This window comes from Sus scrofa, chromosome 8 (assembly GCF_000003025.6).
Source record: "Sus scrofa isolate TJ Tabasco breed Duroc chromosome 8, Sscrofa11.1, whole genome shotgun sequence".
In the NCBI taxonomy this organism is placed as follows: Eukaryota; Metazoa; Chordata; class Mammalia; order Artiodactyla; family Suidae; genus Sus; species Sus scrofa.
This window is the reverse complement of record NC_010450.4, coordinates 125,844,383-125,862,851: the sequence shown is the minus strand read 5'-3', so window position 1 is coordinate 125,862,851 and position 18,469 is coordinate 125,844,383. Positions and strand designations below refer to the sequence as shown.

At 40.2% G+C, this 18,469-nt stretch overlaps 1 protein-coding gene across 1 annotated transcript in view; it reads left to right on the top strand.

Moving 5' to 3' along the window:
• Positions 1-18,469, top strand: part of GRID2 (glutamate ionotropic receptor delta type subunit 2) — a 1,309,423-nt gene that overhangs the window by 1,267,766 nt on the left and 23,188 nt on the right.

Here is an 18,469-nt window from a genome sequence, read left to right as displayed (position 1 = left end):
TTGAAAGTCTTTGGATGATAATATTTATATAAGATTGAAGAAAAAGTGACAGTTCTTTTCAGTTATGTATTATTTTTCTTTCCAGGGGTTTTCAACTTTGATAGTACATTGCAAGTATTTTATATTAATGTAAGTACTTAAAAGAGAGAGAATGTTCCAGGTTTATTTTCCTCTCTATATTTCTAGCTAAATTCTAGTTACATTGGGCTGAACTTTCTTACCCCAATCTTCTAAATTTGACAAAATGAATAGAAGAAGTAGATGCAAATTGATGTGGATTAAGCAAACGCAAGGTTATTTTTTTCCTAGTCTCGGATTAGAACAAAACTAGAAGACAATGGTAGAATTTATTGTAATGCAAGAGATTTGTTCTCTTAAATGTGAAAGACTGATGAATTCTCCAAAGCCTAGTTTTGGGGGTTCTTTTTTTAAATAAATAAAGCAAATATTTTTTCCTTGCCAATATCAGAGCTATTATGGTATTTTGGATTTTCAATGTCTGTTCACGGTAGGGCAATTTTCAGCCACAAGTCAGTGCTATTACACATCTTCAGACAGTGAAAAATTATTAAGCATCAGTCAGAGCTATAGGGAGATTAAGGTTCTACCATGACACTTGTAGTTTAGCCACATATTTAACCACAAGTGACAAGAATGATGATATCATACCCATTCGTCACTAGCCCTACAAACAAATATTAGGTGGGACACCCACCACCCGTCTCTAATGATCTGGGTAAGAGGCACAAAAGCCTGGTTATTCACCCAGATGCATTGTTCAGTAGGCCACAGGCAGTTAGATCCAGCAGACACAAAAACCATCTTCTCCTGCGCATTCCTGCCTGGCCTGATTGGCTCCCTGATGCTTCCCATTCACTCTCAGCTGCTCTTTCCCTGCCTCATTTGAAACTGCAGATTTCTTTCCCTGGTTTCGGCTGCAGTCTCTGTTCCCCAAACTACATGTGTGACTTCCTACTGTCACACATCATTCTTTGGTGAAGTCTGTTTTACCACGGGGTCATGAAAGACCAAATCTCTTAGAAGGATGTCTACCCTGCTTCTGAGTGTAACATTTGATTTTAATGATACAAAAGAGCAAAGTCCAGTAGTTGGTTTGGAGAGTTAGATCCCAGCAAAAGTAACTGTAAGAAGAAGACAAAAGAGCATATAAAAGAACTGGCCATTGCCGGCAGTTCACTCCCTGGTGGTAGCCCTCTTATCTTATCCTAAATAGGCAGTCTCCAACAATTTCTGATGCAGTATTAATGAGGGTGGGGAACAATGATTTGTACCAGTCAACTCTTTAGATGGTCCAAAACCATCCTCTGCCAAAATGTTAGACCAAACATGCTAAAGGACTGTATAATTTGCTAATTTCATTTTATCTCCTTTTATTTCCTCTGCTCATCCTCTGAATAGAATAATAATTAGTGAAATTGCCAGGAAGTAAATACAGACCAAGAGAGAGGGAAATGGCCACAGACACATATGGGGCATTTTCTATGCACCAGACACTGTACAGAGAATTTAGCGTCCATTGGAATTAAGCATCTGGACACTTAGACTGACCTCATTTAATGGACTCTGCTTGCAGGAGGCGAACTCTGATCACTTTCCTTTAGGATGTTGTTTAGCCACGTGAAAATCAGCCAGACCTGACCTTTCTTTGTTGCTCAAAGTCAGAAGGGCAAAAAAGAGGAAAGTTTAACCACTTCGTGATAATCTCTTAAGACACAGAGTTTCACTTAAATGTAAGTTACCTCAGACATCTCTTCAGCTGCCAAAATAAATGATACGTTTGATGGGTTTATAAGCCTTGTCGAGTGCTTTGTGTTTACAGACCGTGGCAAGAGCAGAGTAATTGTTTTTCCTCCCAGTGAACTGTCTGCCTGTGGGATTTACAGGGTGAACACAAGATGTAACGTTTGCATGCCGAGATTTGCCAGGAAAGCAAACTTCAAGTCCTTTATTATTCTCCATTTTTTAGAGTTCAGATTGTTGTGATTACACTCCATTATTCAAAGGTGTCTTGCAAGAAACCAAAGAACTGGTTTTCAAAGATGGATGACAGTTAAACTTTGTGGACTCTTAAACTTTGTCGTGCATATTTCGGAGGTGTTTTTAATACATTTTACAAGTTATAGTGGTATTTCTGACCCTAACACCAACAATTCATGCAGGTCTTAAAATTAGCACAAAGGGACAAAATATAACCCCCAAAAAACTGTAAGTTAGGCGATGTATGGATTGAAGTATCAATAAAAATTGAAGATATTTTTCATAAACTAACCTTCTCTGAATTGGATGTTTGGAACTTGGTTCCTGGGCTGTCTGGTGAATTCAAATGTTTTATATTTCAGGAAGGTCTAGGTGAACAGTTGCCAAATATTCAGATGTAGTGAAGGAGATAGCTTTTAGTCCTCGATTCTGAAGTCAATTTGCTTTGATTCCCATCCCAACTCTTTCACTGATGAACTGCTGGTTTTTACCAAGTCTTTTATGTTTCACTTCTTTCTATGTGATGTGAGGATAATAATGGTATCTGCTCTGTATGGTTGCCGTGAGTAAAATCGGTAGTTTGACTAGTCAATCAGTGTAACAACAGCAAATGTTTATTATCTGCCTTTTATGTGTCAAGCACTTGCTGAAACACCAAGGATTTCTGACTGAACAAGACATAAACCTTTTCTCTAGAAATCACGGAATATAGAATCTTCTCAATTTTTATTACACCAACTAAAATAAAAAACTGGCAGCCAATTAAGTACAGATCACAGATCAACCTCTTCTCAATGTCTGTGATTTGACTTGTCTCTTTGGAGGAAGGGTCCATTTTCAAGGACTGACTACTACCACTTCCAAGACTCTCTGTCAACAGATAAACATTCTGTCTACCAGAATTAGCTTCTTGCTAAAGGCAGTTTCAGGCAGTTAAAAAAAAAAAAATTACTGTTGAGGAGTTCCTGTCATGGCTCAGCAGAAACGAATCTGACTAGCATACATGAGGACGCAGGTTCAATCCCTGGCCTTGCTCAGTGGGTTAAGGATCTGGTGTTGCCATGAACTATGGTGTAGGTCACAGACATGGCTCAGATCCCATGTTGCTGTGGCTGTGGTGTAGGCCAGCAGCTAGAGCTCTGATTTGACCCCTAGCCTGAGAACCTCCATATGCCATAGGTGTGGCCCTAAAAAGCAAAAAAAAAAGACTATTAAAATGTGAATAATGAAGACATGATATATATTTAAAAGGACCAAAATGGGTATTACAGAAGTTTGGCTGTCCTCTAAACTCACTTTATTCTCAAACTTCTATAATACTCAGAAATGACAGATAGCCCTGGCTTTAACACCCCCTGCTATTTGCAAGAAGCCATGTCTGCAAGGTAAAATGTTCAAGCAGATGCTGGATGACCCTCTTCCTCAGGCAGGATAAAGAGCATCTCTGCAATGGAAGGAAGGCAGATGAGGTAGCAAACCTCCCTCACAGAACTAAGATGATGATTTGATGACACATATAATCTTTATATTGGTTGATAAGTTTACAAATAGTTGGATGTCATGCTTTTTAACATAAATACATGTTGCACATATTCTTATGTAGGTATCAGATATTTTATAATTATATATAATACATATTATATACACTATAATTATTTTTGAGAGGATTATATGCCTAACTCATGGAATATACTATGAGGAAGTTATCAGAATAATCCAGAGTTATATGTCATTTCTCTATTCTGTAGTCCATTCTGGGTTGACTGTTGATCCTTTAATCAAAGCCTTGTAATTGATGCAGAGGGATTGCATGGTTAAAGGAAAAAAGAAACTGAGAGAGAAACCAGTGTGGGGATAAGAATGAGAGTGGTTGTTGGTCTAGTGCTCCAGTGGGGAAGACAGAAGTCATCACTGCAGGATGTTCTAGGGTCCTCCTAAGAATGTCTGAGAGCTAAAGCAAAGCGTGCAGGCAGCAGCAGACTTAGAGATCCACAGAGTAAAATGTCGAAATCTATTAGTAGATTTTAATCTATAGGCTAGAGACCCAGAATGGAACAAGACTGACCACCTAAAGGTTCAGGTTGGCGTTTAGAGAAGAAATGCAGAAGCCCTCCGGCTGTGGAGGTATGACCAGAATCACACCCTCTCTGTATTCCAACCGTGCCGTCTTGCATCTTCCATACCATTTCTGCTGCCTGGGACACTCCTTCCTCCTCCCCTGCCTGTCTTGATAACACCTACTAAGATCACGTCCTCGGAGGAGGATTTTCCAAAAACACCAAGTCCAGTTAGGGGCTTCATTTGAATGCTCTATAGCACTCTGCACGTCGATTTCTGGTACTCAGCCCGGGTACAAGTACATGTTTGTATTTAAGTCCGTCTGTACAGTTGTGTGTGTGCAAGTTCCAGGACCACAGAGACTATGTTTTCTTATTCATCCCTGTGACTCTCAGGTCTAAAACAGAGCCTGGCACATAGGAAGTACTCAAGAAATGAATGTGGCATTCCTGTCATGGCTTAGCAGAAACAAAGCTGACAAATATCCATGAGGACGCAGGTTCGAGCCCTGACCTCGCTCAGTGGGTTAAGGATCTGGCGTTGCCGCGAGCTGTGGTATAGGTCGCAGATACAGCTCAGATCTGGCATGGCTGTGGCTGTGGCATAGGCCAGCAGCTACAGCTCCAACTAGACCTCTAGCCTAATGCATATGCCACATGTGCAGCCCTAAAAAGACAAAAAAAAGAGAGAGAGAGAGAGAAATGATTGTTAATTTATGAACGATGAATGAGTGAATGAATGAATGAACGAGTGGCCTCTGGACCATCCAAGCAGACATATGTCAGAGACCATCAGAATTGTCATTCTGAGCTCAGAAGAGAGATTAGGCCTGGCAATAAAGATTGGAGAGTCCCCAGTTTCCAGTGGTGATGAAGTTCATAGGGAAGAATAAATCTCCTGGGAAGAGTGAAATAGCACAAGACTGAAGACAAACAAGGAGTGTGGGTTCTGTGAAAGTAATTCAGAAACTTTTTCGGCAAGTATAGCACAGTCTACATAGTGGTTAAGAGCTCAGATTGTTTTGCTCAAACAGACTGACTTCTAATCCTAGCTCCAGTTCTTACTGCGTGAACCAAGTAAGCATCAGAGGCTCAGCAGGTTGAAGAGAGCTGTGCTGCCTGGTGTCCGAACAGCTGGTTGAAGCAACAAGCCAAAAATGAAATTAACAGTTGAGTAACCAAGCCTTTAAAATCACTTGCAGTGGAGTTCCCATTGTGGCTCAGTGGGTTGCCATCCCGACTAGCATCCATGAGGATGCAGGTTCAATCCCTGGCCTCACCCAGTGGGTTAAGGATCTGGCGTTGCCATGCGCTGCGGTTTAGGTCACAGACTTGACTTGGATCCAGTGTTGCTGTGGCTGCAGCATAGGCTGGCAGCTGCAGCTCCAATTTGACCTATAGCCTGGGAACTTCCATATGCCACAGCTGTGGCCGTAAAAAGAAAAATTGTGTGTGTGTATGTGTGTGTGTGTGACTTACTGCAGTAGTATAAGCAAGAAGCTAAACTAGAGAAAGGACCACCTTCCTCCCCCTTCCATCCCCTCTTCAGTGCCCTGTTCCATTTTCCCACAAAGAATGACACATTGGTTAAGGATCTGATAGATCAGCAAAGATGTTGGACCCTCTTACTGCTGAGGGGTTCCCCAAATAAAAGGCTCTTGCAGTATTGCAGACCTGGGAAGAGGGTGAGCGAGAGGGCCAGGAGTGGCAGAGCACTGACTAGTGAGTTGAGTGGGGAACATGTCTTCAGGGTTTCCTCTCGTTCCTCCAAAAGGAGGTTGGAGCAGAGAAGCTAGAGGGAGGCCCACTGAAGACCCGGATGAGGGTACTGGGCTCAGAATACAGAGAGGCAGAAGAGCATGGCCAGCTAGAGGGGCCCGAGCCCTTGCCTCCAATGCCCCTCAGAGGCTTCAGTATACTGGCCGTGCACCAGATCTGGTGTGGAGTGGGAAGCTTTCTTCTGTGAAGCCCGCGAGGTAAAGCCTTTGTAAAAACTTCTGGGTGGTCTGGAAGAATGATTCATAGGTGTTTGGCCACGAGCTTGAACTCTAAGTCTCCGTTCCCTGACCTACACCCACCTCATAGGCTTTTGCAAAAACTTAGCTCTATGCCTGACCTGTATGCAGTGATCCACAGATGAGAACTCCACAGGAAGGGACACCACTGGAGCTAAGCAAGAAGAGGCCAAGAGGGTCACGACTGAAAATTATCTGTTGCATCAACAACAGAGTCATTAGTGCCCTTGGTGGAGTCATTTCCATGGAGCAAAGATGATGAACACCAGGGTGCAAAAAGTTATCAGCTGATGCCAGGTAAAGGAGAAGAGACAGCAAATATCAAACAGATGGAGGGAGATATTGACAACAGTGAGCAGCTTTATGCTACTGAAGAAGATACACAAGGCAGGCAGGGAAGAGAAGATGCCCCAGGACTGAGGCCGAAGCCCTCTGAGAGGAGCCCTAGGTGGTGGCAGCTTCAGGTCATGCAGGACAAGGCATGGATGTAAGTACTGAGCCTGCCGTGTGGAACCTCCTTCCAAGGATTCCCCCAGTTATCCTCCAGTCTGCCTAAATGACCACGCACTTTCCACTGCTACCAGCCCTTTTGCTATTCATCTGCCAGCTTTTATTCCCCCAAGCCTGAGCCATGATGGTCCTTATCCCTGTCAGCTCACTGTCTCCATCAGCAAGCTTCGCCTCTGCTTTGCAGACGGAGAAACATTCCAGGTTCATGTTCATGAATGAGCTCTTCTGGTCTCCGGCCCTAAACCACAAATAAATGCTACATAATTTATTACATATTTGTACTTTTTGAAGCAAGAGATGGACTATAGTTCATCTCTAAATGCTGACCCATCAAGAGAAGTCAGTTGTTTTTCTAAAAAGGCAAAAACCCATCAAATTCCTAGTGTGATACTAAGACCAAAGAAGAATGCTAACATGCATCTCACGGACTTTCCATGAAGGACGTGAATCCATAGCCTCGTGAGGCCCATGTAATGGGATTTATTATACTTTTTATATGAAGATAATATTCCCCGGGCTTTCAGGTACATTTAGTACAAAGGCTTTTCCTTGTACTAAAATTCTGAGAGACACAGTAAGCTCAGTAACCCGTAAAGTTGTAGCTTAGATCATCCAGATTTTTACATGAGAAAGGATGCAAAAGAAAGCAGCACAACTGCTGTAAACTATAACGTAGAATAATTTGATCACATTCAACTCAGTAGGTTTATGCCTGCTGCGGATTCTTTCCTGGTTCTTGAGTAGACTATCATTTTCTGCCTCTACTATTTACAGGAATACATTTTATTGCAAAAGCCAGATTTTTCTTGGCACTCAACTCACCCATGACTTTATCATTGAATATTTTTTAATGTTATAACTCAACTCTTTGTGTGGCTAAAATGGCCAAGGCTCTTTTATGTTGTTGTGCTTATTTTTCCCCCCATCAAGCATTCTGACTGCCGCTGTCAAAATCTGATAATAAATGAAGATTTCTCCCACAGTGGACCTCTTATAACCATGGCAACTCCATCAGCAGCTAATGGCCACATTGCAGAAATGCTTTTGAAAAGGACAGCTTCTCACACACACTGCTTTTGTACAGATGTCCTTTTCTTACCTTTTCTCCGTAATGATGCTACGAAAACAACACATCCCAAGTAAACATTTGTTTTCTCATGCACTCATGGGGCCACTTTTTTAAAAATCGGGAAAGTAGGAGAAAAACCACAAGTAAAAGGGAGGGATCTATTCAGAAGTATATAGCACTAAAAGGGGAAAGATGCTGATGGCTTGGCAGCAGTCACAACATATTTTTATTGTTTTTACAACTGAAATGAATGTGGCTATTGCTGCCGAAGAATTTGAGAATTTTTATTGCTGTTACTCCACTTCACCAACCAGAGAGGATTTCTAGAATGCTCATTTTAGGTTTCATAGTATTTGTCTCTCTGAACAATTGGTCATGCTTAGGTAATACCGCTATGTGCATCTATGTACAGATAGTGCTGTATCCTGTTTCCATAAGATGGACAATTTTAGGCTCTTCTTTATGCCCTTGAAAGAACTCCAGAGGAGAATCAGCATGTGGATCCTTCCTCTCGCCTTGCATGTGTTCCCACAGTGCCCAAACAACAGGAATTCCTGCCTGGGTCCTGCTATCAGATGCTCAAAGATGTTCCGGCTTTCTTGTACCCAAATAGTTTTTGTTATAGAAATTTTTCCTGGGCACCTGCCCCTGGAGCAGCCTGCCTACTCAAATAAAGGAGAATGTTTTCCACTTTAACTTCTGTTATGGAAATAACAGACATTTAGAGAGATCTCTCTTTCTACCTATCTATCTACCTACCTACCTATGTATAAATATATATCCATGGAAAGGGACTTGCCCACATCTCAAAGAATTTGGAGATTGACATTTTTTTCTTTTCAGTTTTCCTTCAACTATCGATAGTGATCAACAAGTAACCACAGATTAGAACGCAGCCTCAGGTTTCCAAATGTGGCGAGATTTGTCCGTGTCATCGATGCTGGTGTCTGGTTCAGTTCTTCAATGTAAATCGTCATCTCTTTCTGAGATGTTCAGGATTAGACGGTCTGGGTAGGGCTGACGTAAGAATAAGGAGGTCCCAGGCCACAGAGCAAGCAGGAAAGCTAATCTTCATTAACCATGACTACCATGGGAGGTTTACCTTACCGCACACTATTTTTTAACCCTTCCCAAAGGCATTCTCTCTCCGTAAAAGTCCTCTAATCGTGTGAATAGACCTAAGAGTGAAGACCTTAGATTTTTGCATCAGAGCTCTGCTCCTTTCTCTGAGACACTGTGGGCAAGTTACTCAAACGGACTTAATCTCAAGACATTAATTTGTAAAACCATACTGATAATGCTTCTCTCTCAGAGGGTAGCTGGGGAGAAGAGTTGACTTAACACGGAGGAGAGTACTCAGCTCCGGAACTGGAGAAAACTGATTCTTCATGAATCGTTTTTCCCCTTTCTTTCCCATCATCCCTGAGTCTCCCTGTCTCCTTTCCCCTAATGGAACTAAGATTAGGATTGTATTCCTAATTGGCTCTTCTATTTTATAAGCCATTTTCATAAGTACGTAAAATTACGTGCCTTCTCCTAAGGTCAGACAAGTTGAACAATAGACACTGCAAGATTGGCAGTGGTGAGTTTTTTGGTTTTCCTTAACAAGATAAAATGCTATAAAATATTATAATATATGTGACCTCACTACCATAAAAATCCCACAGCCTGCTCCACATAAAATTAAATTTGAAATCGCAAAACATTTTTTCCTCTTTGAACTGGGTTCATCAGGTTTCCACAGAGGAATGAACTTGGAGAACCACATCCCTGACAGCCCAGATAGCAGACTGTGGTCTGATCTTATTTATCTTGGTGGTGGGAGTATATCAAGCTAGTAAGAAAACACCAATTGTAACCAATAAAGATGTCAGGCTGCTCCACGGGAAAAGTTTCTTTTAAATCTTTTTTGAAGGCAAACTTCAGAGAAAGTTCAACAGAAAACATTGCAAGCCATTAATTTCTGCCCTGACAAAGAAACTTTCATCCTTTGGAAGGTAGCAGAATAAATTTGAAGCTTTTAAAAAAATATATTTTGCCTGGCTACAAAAGCAACCCTAAACATAAATAAATAAGACTTTGCCACCAACTCATTTTCAAGTGTAGCCATCCAAGTACAATGGTGCTGCAATATGCAGGTATGTGTATAACTTTTTGGAAATACCAATAAAGTCTGAGTTCATGAAATACTCCTGCCTGTCATTGGAGATTAAGATGCATCATCAAATTGCAAGCAGGCGTTGTCAAATCAGAATCCAGGGCTGCTGGTTCAGTGTGAGGCAAAGCCTGAATGATGACTTTGGAAAGGAAAAATAGAAGACCAAGGGAAAAAGACTGTTGTCTCACTAAGCAAATCTAATCAGTGTCCCAAGCCACCATTTCTCTAAGAATTCATTTGACTACACAAAAGAATCACTGTGTTCATGCAGTATTTCCTGATAGCCTTGGGCCTTGGTAAATCACACAGAATTTTTGCCTTTCTGTCATCACCTCAATCTCAAATACTTGAGAGGACCTGAGGAAAGTGATATGTATACAACCAGTAGTTTATTTTCCACTTGTAAATTTTTTTATTCAGCAACCAGATCGTCTGTTGGAAGAAATACTATTACCAGCAATTTATTTAAGCTCTTTTATTTCCTAGATATGGAATCCTAGGGCTCTAGAGTATATAGACAAACTAATATCGCTTCTTTGGGAAATGTAGTTTTCCCTGCATTAATCAGTGTAACTTGGGGAGTTTTTTTATAAAAAAAAAATGAAAATGTTTCCAGCTCAAATTATGATTTAAAATATAAAAGGCTTTAATGATAGGTTCTCTTAGAGAACAGAAACACATTTTTTTTCAGAGCTTCGTCAGTAAATAATGGCTTGTTCTATATTAATTCATTTAGTAAAAACAAGGACAGGATGGACCAACCCCCTTGACCACTATAGTGAAAACCTAACATTTGTTGCTATGTTCTCAGCTAAGTATTGAGAAATAGTAAATTTTTCTTTTTCTGTTGCTATCCATGATGACAACCACTGACATATGCCTCGCATTCTGTGTACTATGAGTGGTGAGCACCAACTCCACAGAGAATGGGAAAGAGAAAGAGTAGAAAAATCATCTTGCAATTTAAAATAATCTGAATTATGAGGTCATACTTCTCTTTTTTAAAAAATATGAAAGGCACTAATTGTCTAAGAGTCTAGAGGAAATACGTTTGTTAAACTTTTACAACTATATGGTACTTTCAAAAATTACCTTTCCGAGAGATTCCTAAGCTTTGCTGTTTTAGCCAAAGTTACACATGGCAATGATTAGCCCATAGCAGAATCTCCATAAATAATGAATGAATCCGTTAACACGACCTAATAGAAATACTGTTCATTCTTCAAAACCTAATATAGCACTTACTCTGGTACTAGGCACTGCTCAAAAGACCCTTTAAGTGCTAACTCATATACTCCTTGTAACGACCCCAGGGGATATGTTCTATTGTTACCTTCATCTCACAAGTGAGGAAATCAGTACAAAGATAGCTTGTTGGTCCAAAGCCACACAACTGATGATAGAGGAGCCAGACTTTTGAATTCTGATTCCTGAGTCAATGCCTTAATCCCCATTGACTATGCTGCCTCTGTGTGACCTTTCACAGGAGTTAGTCATGCTCAAATTGCAGTTTGGTTCACCTATATTATTAGGCTCCTGAAAGTTATATCAGTAGTTATCCAATGTTTGAGATAGTCTAATGGAGTTTCGAGAATAATGGATTTCTATCTCTTCTTTCCGCTGATCACACTCTGCCAATGGAAAGGATATTGGATTTTTTTTTTTTTTTTTAGTCGTAGTTGAGGATATTTACACTAAATCTAACAAAAATGAAAGGGAAGGCATAGCTCTAATTTTTAGATTGTGTTTACAGTAAACCAATAGGTTGGATCCTTATTATTGCCCAGATATATAATCTGAGACTGCGGATGAGCTTTGATTTAAGGAACACCAGATCATCATCATCATTGAGGTAAGGGATTGAGCTTTGGAATCAGACAAATTTGGGGTTGTATCCTTGCCCTGCCATTTACCATCTTGTGTGGCTGTAGGCATGTTCTTAATCGCTCAGCATCTAATGATCCTTAGCTGTAAAATGGAGATAATAGCATAATTTCTTAGGGTTATTTGGAGAACTTTATGCATGGGGTCATAGTAAAGGCTCAGAAATGTTATTTCCTTTCCCTTTATAGTGATGCTATTATGACCATAATTACCTTTCCAAGTAAAATGAAGACTTCCTGACAAGTTATCTCTGTCTGCAAATTTCTTCAGATAATTTTTTAAGATACCAAAGATTTTTCAAAAAGTGACTTTCAGTGACCTTCAGTATAGATATATATGCTCTCTCTGTATGTATATATCTGTATACAGACATAGGAGACAGAATAGGTTGCCATGATCCTACCTTCTGCATCTTAAATCTCCACCACTAGATTTGAATTAGACCGAAATACAAATGTATTATCATTGGAAAGTCACATTTAAAATGCTTACGTTTCCATTAGCATGTTAAACATTAATTGGACATTTCAGGTTATTTAATATAGGTAAGAGTAATTTTCATCCTGCAAAAGCACTTTTGTTAATGTCTCCCCACCCCCGCCATTGGCCCTTGTTTTGAAAGGGCCAATCTCTCGAGAAAACATAATTTTTCCAGAAATATTTTTCAGTCATTGAAATCATATATGCATACATAGTCAAGCTTCTTATTGGCATCAAACCACTACTGTTCCCACACTTGGTTGATATAATCCCAATGAAAAGCCAAAAACATTGACATATTTGTTCTTTATAGCCTTCTTGAAGGGTAATTGTTGTATAGTGTATTAATTTTTATCCATATTAAGTTTATATACCTGAAAAAAGATTATGTATTCCCAGTCCTGCTAAATTCAGGTGTGGCCCTATGACTTGCTTTGGGCAAAAATAGGAACAATTCCAGGTGGAAGCTTTAAGAGAAGAGTCTTGAGCTGAAACCTGAAGAATTAATGGCTATTAGCCAAGAAAAGAGTGAAGAGAACTTATTCTAAACAAAGGAAACAACGTGCGAAAAGCATTTGGAAAGAGACTGTAAAATTCAGACCTTTATGTCTGTGTAATTAGAGTGACACAAAGACAGCTCAAGAGCAATGAGGGCTAAAGCTACAATGGCAGGAAGGGAAGTCAGAGCACTCACGCTTGTTGGTCATGTCAAGGATTTTATATTTTATACCAAGGGCAGTGTGCAGCCCTATAAGGGTTATAAGCCTAGAAGTGACATGATATGATTTAGATTTGTAAAGAGCTCTTAGGATGTTGTGTGCAGAGAAAACTGAGGGAGTTAATGGAAACTTTAAACCAGATGAAAAGCTAATGTGATAATCTAGGCTGTAATTGATAGCGGCTTGGCCCCAAGCAGCGGCTGTGGAGATGCAAGAAGCGGATGGGTTTTAAATAAATGTATTTAAAGGTAGGTTTAATAGGTACTGAGTACATGTATGCTTCATAGACTAATGATAGAATGTGCACATAGAAGAAGAAGGAGTGAAGGATGACGTGGGGTTCCAGATGAAAGGGCGACTTTGGGATTCCAGACTTCAGCAACTGGGTAGAAGAGACTCCATTTACAGCAAAGGGAACAACTTGCCAATAGGCCCAGTGGAGAAGAAAATCAAATATATTTAGACCGAGGACAGAATGTAGAGAGCCCACTGGGCCATTGGCCGTTGGAGGTGGTCCAGAAGCCAATCTGGACGGGTGACAAAAAAATTGGATGCATCAACTTGTAGATGGTACTTAAGGCTATGAGAACGAGGGAGCTTATTTACAAAGAAAGTGTAAAAGAAGAGAACAGAAAAGCATCTGGGACACAGGTCTGAGTAACTCTAAGAGAAATGTGACAGGAAGACTGAAGACCATTGAAACTTTTCATAAGGAGGAAGTAATTGCTTCCCACTGGAAAGCACTTAATGAGTCTTTCGCGCTGAGGCTGTAGACTGGGTTTATTTCCCTAAAGGAGAACAACTCCCGATAGGTTCTGAGCTTGTCAGTCGAGGAGCTGGAGACTGGTCTTCAGGGGATGGTGGAGGAGGCAGGGTCATAGCCTCCTCAGTAGGGCTTAGAAAAACTTCAGAGACATAAGTTTTTACTTAAAACCGAGACGTTTCTTTATTGCCCAAGAAGCTTCCTCTGTAGAAAAGACATTAACTGTCACTCTGTATGTTTCATTTAACACACTAGTATGCTTAGACTCTGTTTATCTCTTTTTGGAAGCTCACCAGCAATTCGGGTCGTTGCCACAACATGGGGACAGTTTCTTCAACTATAGCCTCATGATCCAAAAAGCCATCTCTGTACAGAAATCACCTTGTCTGTTTCCCTCTTCATGCCAATTACAGCCAGGGGTTTTCACCTTCCTCAAACTGCAGGTTCCACTCTATTGACATTTGCAGATTGGCCTTCTCAACAGGCCTGTAAACACTTCTAAAGAGGGGAAAAAAACTTGAGATTATCTCATTTTTAAGGGGTGAATAATTAGACACGTTTTCAGTCAGTTCACTTAATTCTCCCTGACTTCATAGAGCACATACTTTCTTGGATTCCTAATTTAGAGGAAAACTCATCATCGTTCCCCCCAAATGATGCCACCTCTCTGACCTCAGCCAGCCAAGGGGACAGCACTTAGTAACAAACTTATTTCAGATAATTCACTCCCTAGGAAGTAAGTTGGTGATCACCTTCAACTCTGACCTATTTGATGCTCTATGAATGTTTCTGATTTCCCATGACTGTATTAACTCATTTCTCTGCCGTAGGCTGCCCTACCTTACCCTAGGCAGGACCCTCAGAGAATGTAGGTCAGAATACCTAATGAGAGCTTAAGAAATATTTATTCCCTCCTCTTTTGCCCAGATGCAAGGCTGGATCTCAGTGTCTCCTTGACTCGGTTACTTTCCTAATTCTGAGCTGTTATAAATGCCAGTGATAAGGGCCATATTCTCCATAGGCACTGTTACATGTAATAGGCATAATGATGCTATAAAATTCACCTTCATGAAAATGTCATCCTACCCTTGGTTTAGGCAGACGTTTTCTTGAAAGGCAAGATCAAATTAAGTCTTGATCGAGGCTTTGTTGACTGAAATACTTCAGAACTCTGGCAGCAGCCCCACTTCCCAATAAACCAGCCAAAGCCGTGGGGAGCTGTTGGGAACGGGCCTCTGCAGCATCTACACGCTGGTTAGACTTAGTTATCTAATCTGTGTAGAGAAATAGTCTCCTTTGGCCACTTCTGTTGTCCCCATCACTTGTCTTTAAGAAAAAGACTTCTAGAGATGTTATTTGGGCCTCTCTGGCTGTTGTCCCAGCCTCAGATCTTTTGGAGAAAAAGTACATAGATATAGAAAACATCTATATTTTCTACCAGTGTTACTCTCAGACCACTGGTTGTCTCGGTGTCTGCATAACTAGAAGACTCAACCCAAAACGATGCCTGAATTTTCTTCTGAAAATCCGAAATCACAATTCCCACAGCGTGATCATGCTTATACTTCTCATGCTACTGTCAGGACAGCCAGTACGGTCATAATCCACATTGCTATATAGTATAATGGGAGGGAGCAGGGGGGAAAATTTGAGATTCTAAGGACCTAAAGAGATTCCAGTCTTGGTTCTGTAATTTTTTTGGTTTGAGCGACCTTCTGTTTACAGAGCTTCAGTTCATTTCTCTCTGCTGTTCTACCTGTCTGAAAAGAGTGTTTATACAGCTGAATTAAGATAAATGTATTTGAAAGCGTTGAACATTCTTACTGATAAATTACTGATAATTACTGATGATATAATTTCAACAAACTACTTCTATATGTTAAGGCTTATTTTAGTTCCCATCTCAACCACACTTTGCCTAAAAGGAAGAGAATGATCTAGATCAGTGGTTCTCATACCTGACTGATTTCACCTAGAAAACTCCAGAATGTATATAGATTCTCAGGCTCTACTTACCAAGGCTTTGACTTGGTGGACATAGATGTAGCCCTAAGAGACTGGTTTTTTTGTTGCGTTTTGTTTCTCAAGTGAATTGCTACAGCCTTTTTTTTTTTTAAGAAATTAGCAATGGGTGTCAACCTCATACCCTGAGACCTGGTAGTGTTACTTCTAGAAATTTATCCTACCAATATATTTGAACAAGTCGAAAAGGATAGACGTACAAGAGTTTTTACTGCAGCTTTGTTTATACTTAAAAAGAGCATTTGGATGCCCAACAATGGGAGACTGTTAACATAAATCATGGCATGTCCATCAGTTGAATGAAATGCTGACATTGACAAATGTCCAAGGCATACATTATTCTTAAACTTTAGAAAGGAAACCATGCAGCAGTTTTAGGATATGATCTTCCTAGTGAAATATATAAAGAGCTTATTGCGTGTATGTACTCATATATGGGTATGTAAAATTTGACACATGCTGAACTGTTAATAGTGGTCAAAACTGAGAAATAGGTACGGGAAAGAGCGCCAAAGAAATGTAGGACTTTTACTTTTTAATGCATACATTTCTTTTTATAGTTTTATTTTCCTTATAGCATAAATGTATCCCATTTTTTAAAAATCCCCAAGTGATTCTGATGAGCAGTTACATCCAAAAAAAACCACTGATTAAGAGGCAGGTTAATCTCCTCTATCTGTCCTCTTTTATTACTACCCTTATAGTTTCTTAAAGCTATTATTCATGATGCTCTCCACTTTATCATTGTCAGTTTCATCACCCAGCCCTTCCTGAATCTCCCTAATATATGTCCCAAGTATGAATTTGTTCATTCATCCAGTTTATGAATATATACCGAGTACTTATGCCCAGTAAGTGCCAAGTTCTCTTCAAGGCGACACACAAGACTACAAGCCCTGGCCTCATTGGACTAGCACCCTAACTTCTCTGAGCCTCGGTCCCTTCATCTGTAAAGTGGATATATTATTTCAAAATATTACACTTTCTCATAAGGTTTTTGGGGATGAAAATAAATGTGTGTAAAGCAGCGTAAAGTCTAACATCATAGAAGTGTTGAGTGATTCTCAACTATAGTAATTTTCATTATTGTCGTCATCATATCTTTTCATGACCAACTATTTGATCCAGTGTCTGTTCTTGGGGAACATGGACAAAAGCTAAATTTCATATTACGATCTTGTTGGTGTTGTAACCAGCTCGAAGCACATCTGCTTTACTCAGTCACAGCAAACTTGACAAGGCTTAAACAAAAACAGAGTAGAAGTCACGTCAGCAAAAGGGAAAATGTTGCCTCCTGCTTATTTAATATATGCCTCAGCCACAAAACTCTAATTTCCGAGTTTTAACAAAGTAGATTACACGGCAGATGCCAATGCACGTTTATAACAAAACATGACCTTATGTTCCTGTCCGTGAAGGTGAGAATCCCTTTGGGGGTAAGATTACCCAAGAGCAGTGGGTGACCCCTTAATCCTAAATAGAACATCCTCTCATGAGTGGAAACCACAGTTTGCGAAGCTTAAGAAATGAATTTCGCTTACATTTGCACTTAAAAAGGCCGAAACATGGGCTAAGCCAATTTAATCTTCCTTTTTTGTATTGACTCAGAAGCAATACATGGAGCCAGGTTCAACTATCCAGTTAAATGCATTGTTTCAAAATGGAAACCATTATATCATCAATTTGAGGGAAGATGAAAATTGCCATTGCTTTTGAGATATATGCTTGTTTTTCTGTTTTCTCTTTTTGTTGTCGTTGGCAGAGCTAACCCTCTTTCAGTAAAGAAAATGATTACTAGCAGGCTTTCTGGAACAGTCCCCAGTTGGGTTAGCCTCCCCTGTGCTTGCAGCAGGGTCTTGATTGTCTGATTTTGTTAGCTCTGAAAAGTAACCCTAACAGAACTACTTCAAGAGTGTAACAGTGAGCAACAGGTGATTTTGTGCCAAAGGACCAGAAAATTCTCCATGTCAATATATAGGTCGCTGGTATATTCTCAAAGCTAATTTTTAAACTGAGAAAGAATAAAGGGCAAGCAGTATCCTTAAGTTCATAGATCCTAAAAATTATTTTGTGGCAGAAAAGAGGAGTTAGTAAGTGTTCATGTACCAAATAGGTATTGTGTACAAAGTATGTATCTCACTACACAGGTAAATATAGTGCAAGGCCTGTTCTTAAAGAGCAGCCAGTGCAGTCACAGTCATGTAAGAATGCTTCGTTCCGTGCCTCATGGATGGTACCCTAGCTGGGTTACTCTGGTGTCTTGGCTAAATACTAGTCTCAAGGCAGGACAGTCCACTGTTCCAACATGTAGGGCCCAAGATACATTTTTTTCCTACAGATTCTTGAACTTCGGGATTTACATTTGGGTTGCAGCCTTTCTCAGAAGAGTTGTTTCAAGGCACATTTTCACTGCTGGATTTAGTCTCAGCAGGACAACCAGGATGTAGGGAGGTATAAAAAATTGAACGAAAAAGACTCAAAGCATCTTGGTAGTGTCAGGGAGGAAGAATTTTCCTCAAGCCTTCCTGGTCTAAGAATTAAAATGACATGAGACAGATTCACAGGAGAAAAATGACGCAAAAGCTTAATAACATGTATACTTGGGAGAAACCCAGAAAAAGTGAGTAACTGGCTGAAATGACTGAAACTTTCACCTTAAAAACCATCTTCAGCTAAAGGTAAAAGAGGATGCTGGGGGGATGGTTTGGGGCTTCGAAGGGAAGGGAGAGAAATCATGTGAAGATGGAGAAGCAGATGTTTGGTAAACAGATGTTTTATGGGTCAGGCAGAGACA